Consider the following 12,888-nt stretch of genomic DNA (forward strand, 5'->3'; position numbering starts at 1 on the left):
TAAACCCGAGATCAGAAAGATGAGTAAAACTGAAATCCCATGAATGAAAAGAGGAAAATGCAGTGGATGCTGTCAAGCTCAGAAAGCACTGCTCTCCTGCAGGCAGAACCATAACTCACTGAGGTTAGAAAACTCATGGACAGCAGCTGCAGATTTCACAAAAGGATATCAAAAAGAAGTATCCAAACAAGAGCTACCTTCCCATTTCACAGATAGAAAACAAACAACACCAATGCCCAGCATTTGTGAGACATGAAAGGCAGCATGGATTCGTAAACTGGGAAGATCACAGAATGGCCAGGGTTGGAAGGGACCTCAAGTATCACAAATCTCCAACCCCCTGCCACACGCAGGGCCACCAACCTCCACATTTCACAGCAGCCCAGGCTGCCCAGGGCCCCATCCAACCTGGCCTCCAACACCTCCAGGGGTGGATGGGGCATCACAGCCTCTCTGGGCAGCTGTTCCAGCACCTCCCCCTCTCATAGCAAAGAACTTCCCCTGACATCCAACCTCAATCTCCCCTCCCTCAACTTCAAACCACTTCCCCTCGTCCTGCTGTCATCTCCCCTTTCCAAGAGTTGATTCCCCTCCTGTTTGTAGGCTCCCTTTAGGTACTGAAGGTACACTGAGGTCACCCCGCAGCCTTCTTCTCTCCAGGCTGAACAAGCCCAGCTCCCTCAGCCTGTCCTCGTAGGGGAGGTGCTCCAGTCCCCTGATCATCTTCATGCCCTCCTCTGGACCCTCTCCAACAGCTCCGTCTTTTTTGTACTGGGGGCTCCACGCTGGGACGCAGTGCTGCAGATGGGGCCTCACAAGAGCAGAGTAGAGGGGGATAAAGATATTATTAAGAAGTGGGGTAATAGACTTGGAAAGGAAAAGGCAAAATCCGCAGGGTGGGAGCAGGTTACAGTGAAGGAAAGAGAAATTTTGGATACATCACAAGTTAATCTTCTTTAAAGACTTCCACAGTCAGCTAAGGGTTACATAGCCAGTAAGAAGAATACAGAGTCAGAATAGGCTTGAAATCAGCTGAAAGGACTTCACAACTGCGGCAAACATCAGATGGCCTGGGCTGCCCAAGAACACATTCCAGGTCATCATATTTTGCTGCTGGATACCAGAAAGCATTTAAGCTTCATTCTGCCCTCTCCAGCACAGAGCATCATCGACTGCCTACCCACAGAGCTCTGCATCCCGATTCTGGGGCAGCTCTGCAGCAGAACCTGATGCCTTGGCACAGATCTTTTCCAAGTGCTTGGCTACCTGCTGGCAAAAATAGCAACAATGCAAAACAGCATTTCACCAGTAAAGTGGAGCTGAAAGCCACCAAAAGGCAAAGAGACACAGCTCACCACGTTTCAAACAGCTGATAATTGAGTTGGCTTCCACTTCCATCTGCTGCTCAGTCACTGCTGTGGGACACAGGACTGTGGCTCCTGTGACTCTGCGAGCCCTTCTGCCTTGCCCCACAGCCTTCCCTTCTTGCAGACTGAAGCCTGGATTCATTCAAGTTCTGCATGCAAGTTTTCAGATCCAACCAGAGGCACGTGCTGCTGTGTTTGAAGCTCACACGGAGCTGCTGGCTGCCCCTCAGGTAGCTCCTCATGTGCTCCTCTCAGGCACATGAAGCACACACAGCCCCACCGTGCACTTCCAGGCTTGTGAAATAAGATTTTAACCTTACAAGCTCCTACGCCCCCAGTCTCCCCCACTTAATTGTATGAGGTCTCCCCCAAGGGCAAGGATGGAAAGGTCACGGCTGGCAGGCTGCAAGCACCAAGCATCCTCTTTCTCAGCCCAAAGCCTCCTGCAAACAGGAATCCAGAGCCAGTGAATAAGAAAAGGGGCCGATAACCTCTTTATTATGGCTCACCTGAGCCCAGCTGTCAGTACACCCAACTGCACAGAGATCTTTCACTACTGCCACTACACACTAAAAGCAGCTGTTGTAAACCTGGCCTCAAACACGGCTTTTGAGGACTAGCAAAGTAAAAGCACTCGGTTTTGGAGGAGGAGTGGCAGAAGAATGAAGGCCAGACCTGAAGTCTTCTGAAGTCGGCACCATTAAAATTTAAAGACTACTCGGAACACCAGCACGATTTCCTGCCACAACTCAAACTTCTTCATAACGATTTTCCTTCCTACCTTTCCACCCACTCAGCAAGATTGCTCCTGAAAGTTACTTGCATTTAAACAAATGCTGCATGAACACATTTGCCTAATGGTGACTCAGTTCAATTCCAGTATTCATTTCACTACAATGTACTCAGAGACAAGGGAACAGTTATTTCATAAAAGATACAGGGCTGAGAGGAAATTACTTAAAGCACAGTTAGCTAAATAAAGAAGCCAGCTTAGTATCCTACACACTTCCAAGTGCTTAGAACTCGAGATCTCAATCACTGCACCAATAAAACCACGGGGTTAGAGCTACAAACCAGCTTCTAGGTGGAGTTGAAGGCAGCTGCCATTCACACTCAGATCAGACCCAGCACAAAGAAGGGCTTATTGCTCGCCGAGCACATCACAACTCTGCTTTGGTCCAGAGACATTGCTGGGAGCAATCCTGTTTCCACCGTGAAGCTCTTAAGTTTAAAAGCAGCAGCAGCAATGGACAGTGCAAAAAAGGCACTGTGCAAACAAGTCAGAGCATCTTTACTTCTGCCATCCGAAAGCACAACTTGCTTGCCACACACTGAAAATTTCCCTGACCTACTTCAGGAACTCTGGAGACTTCTCCAAGATAAGAACAAGAGCAGCTGATCTGCTCCGTGGCACAAATTCAGAAAATACCTGTCCAAACTGATTCTGCAGGTGCATTCGCCTTTTCTCGAATTGAACCAAGCAGGCTTGAGGCAGATTTGTGGGCATTTCTGATTGGCCAGGGATACAAAAACGCACTGGTCTGCAAACACTTGCTAGGCTGGTAATCTGTTCACCAAGCAAAAGCAGTTCACTGCGACCCTTTTTCCTCTCACGAAGCCCAGATTCTGAAGAAAGCTCCGTGTTCTGCTGGAGTTCCTGTTCTCACACAGAGCAGGATGAGCTCAGCCATCCCATTTCTCAAAGCAGCACCGCAGCTCCTGCTTTAGGACAAGCACATGTGCTTTCTTGCTGCAACGTCTGCCCTGTGCACACATGCAGCACTTTTGGTAAATCTCTTGATCTGAAGAATGTTTTCCAGACAAGATCTACTTTTTCTACATGACTTCAAAGACTAAAATCCTCCAAGGCTCTCAACTGTCACGTTATAAACTGACATCACCAGCTTCCAGGCTCATACCGTGCAAAATCTAGAGCCTTCAGCAAATGGCCCAAGAATAACTCCTTTTTCCAAAGCCACCTTATCACTCACTTTAGAATCATAGAATGGCTTGGGTTGAAAGGGAACCTGAAGATCCAGCCCCTCTGCCATGGGCACAGTTGAGCTACTCTATTTCTCTAGAGTCTCTGTGCTACTGACGAGGGGGAAAAATAAAATAAAATAAAAAAGACGACGGTAATTTGCACCATTCCTAAGGGTAAAATTAACAGACAACCTAATATCCCACATTGGCTTGACCTAAAGGAGGATCCTGCTGTGGTGCTTGGCTGTTGGCACAAGCAAGTAGGAAAGGAAGGTGCGGAAGGTGAACTACAGAATCACAGCGTCTTAGAATGGCTTGGGTTGGAAGGAACCTCCAGGATCATGTAGTTCCAAATCCTGCTGCTGCAGGCAGGGCTGCCAGCCACTAGATCAAATGCTAGATCAGGCTGCCCATGCCCATCCACTCTGGCCTTAATGCTCAGTCTTCACTCCTGACAGTCATGAAAAATATGCCCTCTTTTTCGCTCGTCTGCTCCCTGCCCTCCAGAGCTTTCTGGTTTTCCTACACCTGCTAGGAGATACTGATTCCCTCAGCAAGGTTCCTACCATGGGAATGCATTTCAAGTACCCAGCTGCGTCCAAACTCCCATCACAGAACAAACCGGCATTCCCAAACAGCACTGGAGTAACCTGGTTCAGCATCATCTCATGTGAAAAACAATAGAAAAAAATGGAAAAGGGAGGTAAGAATTCTCAGCTGCGGTTTAAACTGGTAAGTGCACGCTGCGTCCCACCTCCCACACTGGGCAGTTCTGTCCAAGCTGGAAGGTTGCAGTTGCCTTTTAAACAGCACGAGTCACTGCTGTTCAATCATTTGGCCAAATGACTTCATGTTCAGCTTATGCAGTTTTGTTCATAGACCAGATAAAAAGATGAGGTGTACAAATAGTATTTAAGTCTAAATTATTGGGAAGGGAGAAGGACAGATAACGCAGATCGCCATCTCCACTCCTTACACTCGAATGCACAGCGCTGCAGCTCCAGTCTTCACAGAGGGATGAACCCAAAAGAACTCTCAATACCTCAGAAGTGAATTCACTTGAAGTCTTATCCATGAAGTTTTCTCCTTGAAGATCCTTGCTAAAAAACATTGGTCACATCATCCTCAAACAAATATGCCGGCAAGTTATTTGTTGTAAGCAAGCCTTGGGCTGGTTGTTGATCATCTCACCAAGAGCAGCCCTGGCATCCCCTACATTCAGTCAGTCCAAACTTTGTTCTCAGAAGCTTTTATATGTAAGCCATTGTAAGCCTTCAACATGAAAGGCAGGAATGTTATGCCGGAAAAAGAAGTAATTAGTTATTCCACACACAGAGTCTTGAAATATGAAATGGACCATTTGCAGAGAAGAGGTTTGTGTGGTGCAAGCTGGCTGCATCACCAGCTTCCCCACTCAAGCTGAAGCTATGCAGCATCCACACATGCATACTCATACGTAAGTGCTACAAACCAGGATCTGCCAGAAAGTGAGTTAATGCACTTCATCAAGAGTTGCACAGTGCTAGAGCTGCTGAATTACTAAAAAAAAAAAAAAAAAAAAAAAATCAAGAAAAAAAATCCCCATATGAAACTTGAGGCTCTTTTTGTTGTTACTTCAGCTGGGAAGAGGGAGAAAAGAGCAAAGACAAGCGCCCAGCTACCGGCTGAGGCTGGCTGCAGGAATCAGACGTGCAGCCCGCTGCACAACGGCCTGACAGACTGCCAGATCCCCGCTCCTAAGCAACAAGCACCTCTGCGCAGTGCAGGTGTTCAGCCCACACACAGCTGCACGCTGCAGCCCTACCAGGAATCCTGCACACAGACACTGCTTCAGAGAGCTGCACCTTGAGATTACAGCAGCTTACCCAGCCTTTCTACGACCCTCAAAGGCCAGCAAAAGCCCAACGCCTGAGATACCGTGCGCTTGCAAAAACAGATCGGGCAAGATCGGGTTCCAGGAAACAGATAATGATGAGGATGCTATAGAGGAAATGAGAAAAAAATTGGCAGTGGTGAAAGGTCTACAGTAGAGCCAGGGCAGATGAGAACTGAGCAGACATTCTCTCCTCTGATATCTGAGCACCCCGCATACCCCTATTTTTTTTTCCAGGTTACCTAAGAGCAAAATGAAAGGCACATCTACACCACTTGCTTCCCTTCAGGTAACAGTTTTGAAGAAGAAAGGGTCAAGCCTACCAGGGCCACTTCGAGGCCACCTGCATCTTCAAGAGCCCACATCAGGCAAATTTAAGTGCTCTGATGGAGAATAGCAGCTGATGGGTGTAACTGTGTAATTCACACTTACTGATACCAGCAAGAAGCAAAGTCCTCGATGAGACCACTCAGCAGCTTCAGCTCTGGAGCAAGCTGGGATCAGACTGGCAGCAGAACTTCAGACAGATGCACCTTGATAGCCTGTGACTGTTTCATCTGCCTGGCAAGGAGAAGCAGCCTGGAGGGTGAATTGCAGAAGTGCTGGGGAAGCTTGAGAAGACTGGTGATTTGGCAGCTACATGAAAAAAACCAAACCAAAACAAGAACAGCCCTCCTTTGCACCATCCAAACCATTAAATGCTTTCTTCTGCTCTCAGAGAAAAAAATGGAAGCGTTAAGCTCAGAGCCAACAGTTTTCATGGGAAGTGGCTCAGCAGAAGGAAAGTCCTCATGAACTTGAACAGAGAGGATCATGGAAAAGCAACAATCCCTTAATAACAAGGGGCAAGCAGGAGTCATGCTAACTAAACACTCGAGCTGAAAGACAGCCCTGACTAAACCAGAGAGTGCTGGGAAGCTCATTCTGACCTGGCTGTGCACTAGGATTAAGGCTAGCACTCATCAGGTACATGCATCTTCTCTAGAAGAACAAATTCAAACACCCTCAGTACATAAGCATTATTAAATAGTAAAGAGGTGGGATACAGCTAAAGGCTGTTCCCACATGTAAGAGAAAGTTCTCCCACCTCCCGAGGTCTCTGGCTGCCCCAGAGAAGCTGGTTGTCTTTACTCTGATCCACCAAAATGCACAACAGCGTCTCAAAAGATGAGTGCAAATGAGCAGAACAGTCTTCTCTTGGTTGCCTTGGATTAGAAAGATACAAACCTCTGCCAAGAGTTTCAGATGCTGCTGGTCAAAGCAGAGACCTGGGAAGATGCCTGCCAGCAGTCTGAAGCAGCATCATCCCCCAGTGATATCCAGCAGTGTATGAACAGAACCACGTCCAGAACACAGCCGCAAACATCAGCAGGCTTCCAGCTGGGGAAAACATCCATGATATGGCACCTGGTAGCTCCACATATATGGGAAGCCAGTCTGGAACTGAAACCTAAATATGTATGGGTGTAGTGGTTTGCCATCCCAAAAGCAGCACTGTCACCAACGATCTGGGTGAGGATCTCTCCACCACTGCACAAAGCAGCAAAACCTTCCAGAAGAAATCACCTCCATGCACAAGGCATGAAATTAGCAAAGTGCATCAAAAGGAGGCCCCTTCAGAGGGAACTTCATGCTAGTATCCAACTGTGTGATGATTTAGGTGCTGAGAAAACACACACCAATAAGCCAGGCAGATTAATCCTGCCTAGATGTGCTCTGCAGGGATGAATACCAGAAATCAGTCCAAATAAACATGGCTGCAAGAGGGACCGTGTGCCTTCACTGCTGTGTGGGGCACTGTTTGGCCAAGGACTGTCAAAACTGCTCCTCAGCATCATGCAGCCCGCGTGCTGAGGGGACACTGCCTGCCTGTCACCTGAAATGCCTCACAAGAGCTGGTAACAGAAAGGCAACAACACAGGGAAGTAAGGGACGGTTAGCTCTTAAGAAATGCAAGAGTGATGCCAACAAGGGACACAAATAGTGTAGTAAAAGGGAACATAAGAGAATTCAATATTGAATGATTTAGCATGGATCACCTCTTCATTTTCAAGCCCAAACTCCACGCTCTCCTCCCTTGCAGGCTTTGCCTTTTCCAGCAGTCGCAGGGCTGTGCTGCTGCTTTGTATCACTAGATCAGGAACCTGGCAGGAACCCAACCAGCATTTTCTACATATCTGGTTTGCAGCTAAGCTGCTTTTCAAGAAGGAAACCACGTACCTGAGAGCAGGCAGAGGGAAAGCTCCCCTGGCGTGTAGCACACTGCTGGAAGCAAACAGGGGACAAGCCCCGTGTGTAGGTGGGAGAGCACCAGGCAGCTTGGGAGGAAAAGAAGCAGTGCTCCCAGTTATGAAACTGCTCACTGAGGGCTGAGGAATACGTTGCAAGAGCATAAGCAAACAGATCTGAGAGCTGCGTTCAGGCAGGGGCAGCAGCTCCTGCACCTCACCCTCCCCTGCTCGTCCCCTCCATCTCTGTAGGGTCACATGCAGCTCACTTCGTCAAAAAGAGATTTTGTAGAACTAAGCAAGCAAGCACAGCTGTTGAGTAAAAGCATCTGTGGTGCCTTCCTCAGGCCTCACAAACCCTAGGAACAGTTTGTAAGACAGAGCTCCGCACAGAAGGCACTGCTGCAGCAGGCATCGGGCTCCAAGTCTGACAATTTGTCCTCCCTTACCATTCTGGAATTACAAAAACTCCATGAAGTCTTCACTGCAGCTGTGCTACAGTCTCAGAACAAGCACAGAAAAAACCCAAGAGCACCCATCCAACAGGGCAGCACCCTCGTGGGCCATCAAAAATAACCTCCTCCTTTCTCGCTGAAATTTGACTTCCTTTTTTTCCAGGCTCCCAACTGTGTATGCTTATGAAGCAGTTTAGCTGTCAGAAGAGATTGATTTTGACAGTCTATGCGATTGAGAGGTTGCCAAGAATGACACGCAGACAAAGCAAAATACCTGCTGGAGACGTGCAGCCCCTTGCAGGGGGGCTGAGAGATGCCTGGCAGCTCTGTGACAGCTCTGAGGAACAGCCCAGCCTCCTGCTTCACACAAAGCAAAGGTCGCTCCTGCAGCATGGCTCTGAGTGCCTCCTCCCAGTGCAAGGTACAGGCCGGGTTACTGGTTTCCTTCTGTGCCTGCCAGCAATGAGATGGGCTGCACCTACACGAGCTCTGTAACACCCTGTGCTTCCTCAGCAGAGCAGTCAGTCTCAATACACAGTCACATGCATATGTGCATATGTTCCCAGAGTGATGCCAGTAACGATACTCCTCAGGAGGGCTAGGAAGCAGCTAGGATCACAGGGAACACCTGCTGATAGGGGGCAGAAAGCTTTCAGGTGCTGGAAGGATGCTTTGGCTCTTCAGGATGCATCAACAATCCCCATACCACACCTGACACTTCCACCTGTGCCACTTCTCCAGGATATGGATATCACTCACAGATGTTTGTGTGCTGTGTGGGGCCAGGTAACACTGGGGAGACACACTGCAGGCTGGCAGGCCCGCTGTCAAGCTGCTCACAGTGTTTGGGTGGCATGGAGAAAGCACCATGTAGCAGCAAGCAATCTCCAGTTTCTCACAAAGATAAGCTCTGCAGGTTGTTTTTTCTTTTGTTTGTACCCATCGGGCTGACACTGTTTGCATTCACGCACTATCAAGCTCCTTGAGTTTTCTCCTTTTCTTAAGTACACAGTAATTGCATAAATTTAGATTTGCAGAGGAGCAGCCCAGCTACGAGACACTCTACCTTCCTGAATGTGGGTTCATAAAGAAGAGTTGCCAGATATCCCACTGCCCTGCTGCTGATAAAAGGGGAGGTGCCCAGTGGGAGTTAATTTCCAAGAGATGCAGCACAAGGTGTTAAGAGTGGGCAAAGACAGCTGGCAGAACCCCTGCACAGCAAGGCAAAGCATCCCTGCCACGCACACACCCATGGTGAGAGGCACAGGCAGGGAACGGCTCTGCTACCCACACCCCAGCACCGTGCAACGCTTGTTTCCAGGATCAATAAACAGTTCTAACAGCACAAGAAACCTCAGCTACTTTAACATGTAGGCCTGGGTGGTTCAGCTACTTCTACCAGGAGCTCCACTGCCCGGGGCCGGAGGGGATCACCAGAGGTTATGGGATGTGGCAAACAAGCCTTACCGCCGGGTACCTCATGTTCCTCTGTCCCAAAGGAGCACTCCCAGGTGTTGCATCAGAACTGACAGGACTGGATGCCCACCTACAGCATGCTCGGTTTCGAGCAACAACCGTGAGCAGCAGGAACAAGCAGCACTGGCACAAGCTTTCAGATCTCCACGCATTGGATGTAGCAACATCAGCTTAAAGAAACTTGCAGGTGAGCAGGGGGCAGGAGCAGAAGAGATTTCTCGGTTTTGGAGAGGTGATTTACAAGCCATCTTCTCCTTCATTTCTTTTCCTGATGCTAAGGACTTTGCACAGCTTGCAGTCTGGCTCCTCTGTCTGCTGTAAACCTGACACATGCCCATGGAAAGCAAATGTTGTGCCACAACAAACAAATCTATCCGCTTACGGTCCGGCAATCCGTTCGGAAGGAAAGGCAAGGCACATACCTATAAATGCCAACTAGAGTGAATAAGAGCAAAGTCAAGGCTTGCTGTCAGCAGAAGGAAACATTTTGCTAAAGCAATTAGATTTACGTGTTGGCCTTAGATGTGTCAGTATTCCTGTTTGGCAAGCTTCTGAACCCATTCATGCATTGACATCTATGTTAAATGGCATTGAAAAATCCTTCAATTTCTGCAGCTGTTCTGACAAAGCCAAGGAGAGAGATCCACATGCTCCCTCACCCAAGGAAATAACAAAGCACGAGCCCAATTGTGTGGTGAAACACAAAGGAGAGGAGTTGTCCACAGCCGCAATAAAGGCCTCACAGCTCGGGCTGTACCAGATCCTGCGTTACCCAAGGGCTGACAGCACTCTTCCTGAGCTGCTGTTTCCAGTCACGCAGTCCTTCTGTTACGGGATCAGCACGGGAGTAAGCTGCTGATGGATTTCCCTGCCCTATTCGTCTGGGAAGTCCCAAGGTGAAAGCCAGGGGAATAAGCCGCGTGTTTTAGGGCCAGAGGCCAACAAACACCACAATTTGAGGACTGAGACTGCATGAACAGAATGTTTGAGCAGCCAACTCCAGAGCTACTCCTTAGGACCAGGACTGCCAAGGAACGAGTGAGCAGGGCTGGATCTTCAAGGAAAGCTGAGAAGTATTTTGATGCTCAAATTGAAGCAGTACGGTCTTGTGCTAAGAGAGGCTGTACGATATTTTGATATCCAAACTGGATTACAAGGAAATTTCAAGCACAGTAAGAAGAGTTCCATGATTCTCTGTTTCCCATCCTGGGATGGCTTAAAAAATTAGCAACGCTGTCAAGAGAAACCCAAAGATTTCTCAAGAACCGAAACGAGTCCCTGTGATAAGATTAGGGCATGAGTTTGGTATAAAGAGTTGCAACCCTACAGCTTCCCCTGGATTAGAGATGGGTAGAAAACAAAGCCAACACCCAAAGTAATAAACAACACACAGGAACAACAAGCACAAGTCACCTATTTCTGATGAACCCGGAGAAAATATGAAAATATGAAGCACACCTGAACTGACTTTTAAACTGGAAACTAGAGTAGATGAACACTCTCCCCTTCCCATGTCACCCACTGACAGCATTAGCCTCAAGGAATTCCTGCCAGTTTGACATTTTGCAGCTCCAAGTTCCGGAATAACCTTGTGATAACCTGCAGCTTTCCATGCTGCTATGGATAGGAAAGCAAAAAGGCTCTTGAAAGCTTTCTATTCTGCCCTTTCAAACTTCACTCTTAAATCTAGATGGGTGCACCTTTTAGAATTAAGAAGAGATGCAGAACGTGTGCTTGTGGAGATTTGTAACCACACAACACACATCCTGACGAGCATGTGCTGCTTTGCCTTTGACTAGTTGCAGATAGCTTTCTTCACATGGACCTTTAGCATTCATTTCACAAGCATCGATCTCGTGGAGCACAGACAACACCTTATTGTAATATCAAGCTCTGAGTAGACTTATCTTCCCTTCCCAAAGTGAAATGCAGTGAAATGACTCTTCAGGCTGCCAAAAAAAAAGAAAAGAAAAGAGGAAAAATAGCCAAGTTGGGAACATTAAGGTACTTAATGCTCGAGAGCAACTCCTAAGGCCATCGCTCCATGTGTTTCAATATCTGGAGACCAAAGTCTTCCAAAGGGAGCCCAAGGCTTTCTCGGACAAACTGATGGAGCTATGAACAACAAGAGCATGTAAGGCTAAAACAAGTGGTTTGTTTCTTTACCCTTGTCTCATGCAGACCTGCCTCCTAGCCAACAAGGGAAGTCAAAGTGCTTGGGCTACCAAGGGTCTCTGTCCTCTGAATGGCACAAAGCCCTCATCCAAACCCTTTTCCACCACCAAACCTTCAGGAAATGGTTGAGCCTCTAAGGCTGCAAAGCTTGCCTCCCACAGCCACAGACTGCCATAATACGAAGCATCAGCTTTAAACTGCATTCCCAAGATGAATTACTTCTCTACAGTGTCTGCTCCATTCCATGCAAACTCTGTGACTTTGAGAAAGCTAAACAAACAAGTCCAACTCTTCAGCTTGCAAAGCACTTCTTCTGCATGGCAAGAAGTAAAACTACAGCATACTCCTGAGGAGAAGGGCAGCATCTCCTGATAGTATCTAAACAACATGCCCAGCATTTGGCTGTACATCACTCACGTGTCAGAAGTCAACTTCTGTGCTGTGAATCCTGGAAATGATTTCATATTCAGCTAGAAATATCCCTGTGAGTCACTCACTGTATACGAAAGAAAAATCAAGTCATCGCCAGTAATCAGAGCATGAGAAACCAGACCACGGGTCCACCTGGTGCCACCTTAGATGGACAGCAGCGTATCTGACCAAGGCTGCAGGAGCATGGAAAACACAGCAATTCTCCGTATCGGAGCTAAAGACTTGTGCATGACCTAAAGCAATAGATTACAGCAAGGGTGGGCTTCTTCTCTCCCTTTGAGTAAACCTGTCCCACTTCTTTCTGGATTTATGTAGCTTTTGGGGACCTGCAGCTCTCAGTGTCATGCTCTGCAGCTTAGATCAAGCAAGATATCCATCACTTTCCCTCTTTCCCAAAGCAGAGAAAGCCTACCTACATATATTCAAATCCCTTCAGGGAGCATTCACTGCCTGACTGTGCCTAAGAAGCCCTGTGCAGATGTCAAACACCACAAGCTACAGTAGCTTCCCAACCTGCACTTATAACAGCAATGAACTACAAGGCTGTAAGCTTCTGCTGGATAAAAAGCAGGCAAGAGCAACTGTGTTTACCTTTAGAAATTGCTTACCATTTCCAGGAAGAAAGTAGGATAATCCCTGTCTGTCCCATCCCTTGCTGTTCTTCCACAGCACACATGTTCAGATGCAGCAGAGGTCAACTCAGGACCATTTTGCCAAAGGGTGCCTGTCCCAGGAGCAGTAGCAAATCCATGCTCTTTAGTGGGGCTGTTCACCACTGACTTGACTGCAAGGACCTGACCCGACTGCTGCAAGGGTTCTCCTGGTTTCTCTCAAAATGGTACCAAATATAGGTGATGTGATGCCTGTATCTCTTCTGACCTCCCTTACACTCCTTATTG

General features: G+C 47.9%; 1 protein-coding gene across 5 annotated transcripts in view; it reads right to left on the bottom strand.

Annotated features, from left to right (window-relative positions):
- Positions 1-12,888, bottom strand: part of CSNK1G1 (casein kinase 1 gamma 1) — an 87,561-nt gene that overhangs the window by 50,424 nt on the left and 24,249 nt on the right. The window contains exon 1 of one of the 5 annotated variants that reach the window (XM_052672114.1): positions 8,181-8,287. The exons of the other annotated variants lie outside the window; for them this stretch is intronic. The gene's annotated coding sequence lies outside the window, so the exon portion shown is untranslated. Of the gene's footprint in view, positions 1-8,180; positions 8,288-12,888 lie in introns of those variants that run through there. 5 annotated transcript variants of the gene reach the window in all.

Source organism: Tympanuchus pallidicinctus, unplaced genomic scaffold, assembly GCF_026119805.1.
Source record: "Tympanuchus pallidicinctus isolate F22 unplaced genomic scaffold, pur_lepc_1.0 scaffold12, whole genome shotgun sequence".
In the NCBI taxonomy this organism is placed as follows: Eukaryota; Metazoa; Chordata; class Aves; order Galliformes; family Phasianidae; genus Tympanuchus; species Tympanuchus pallidicinctus.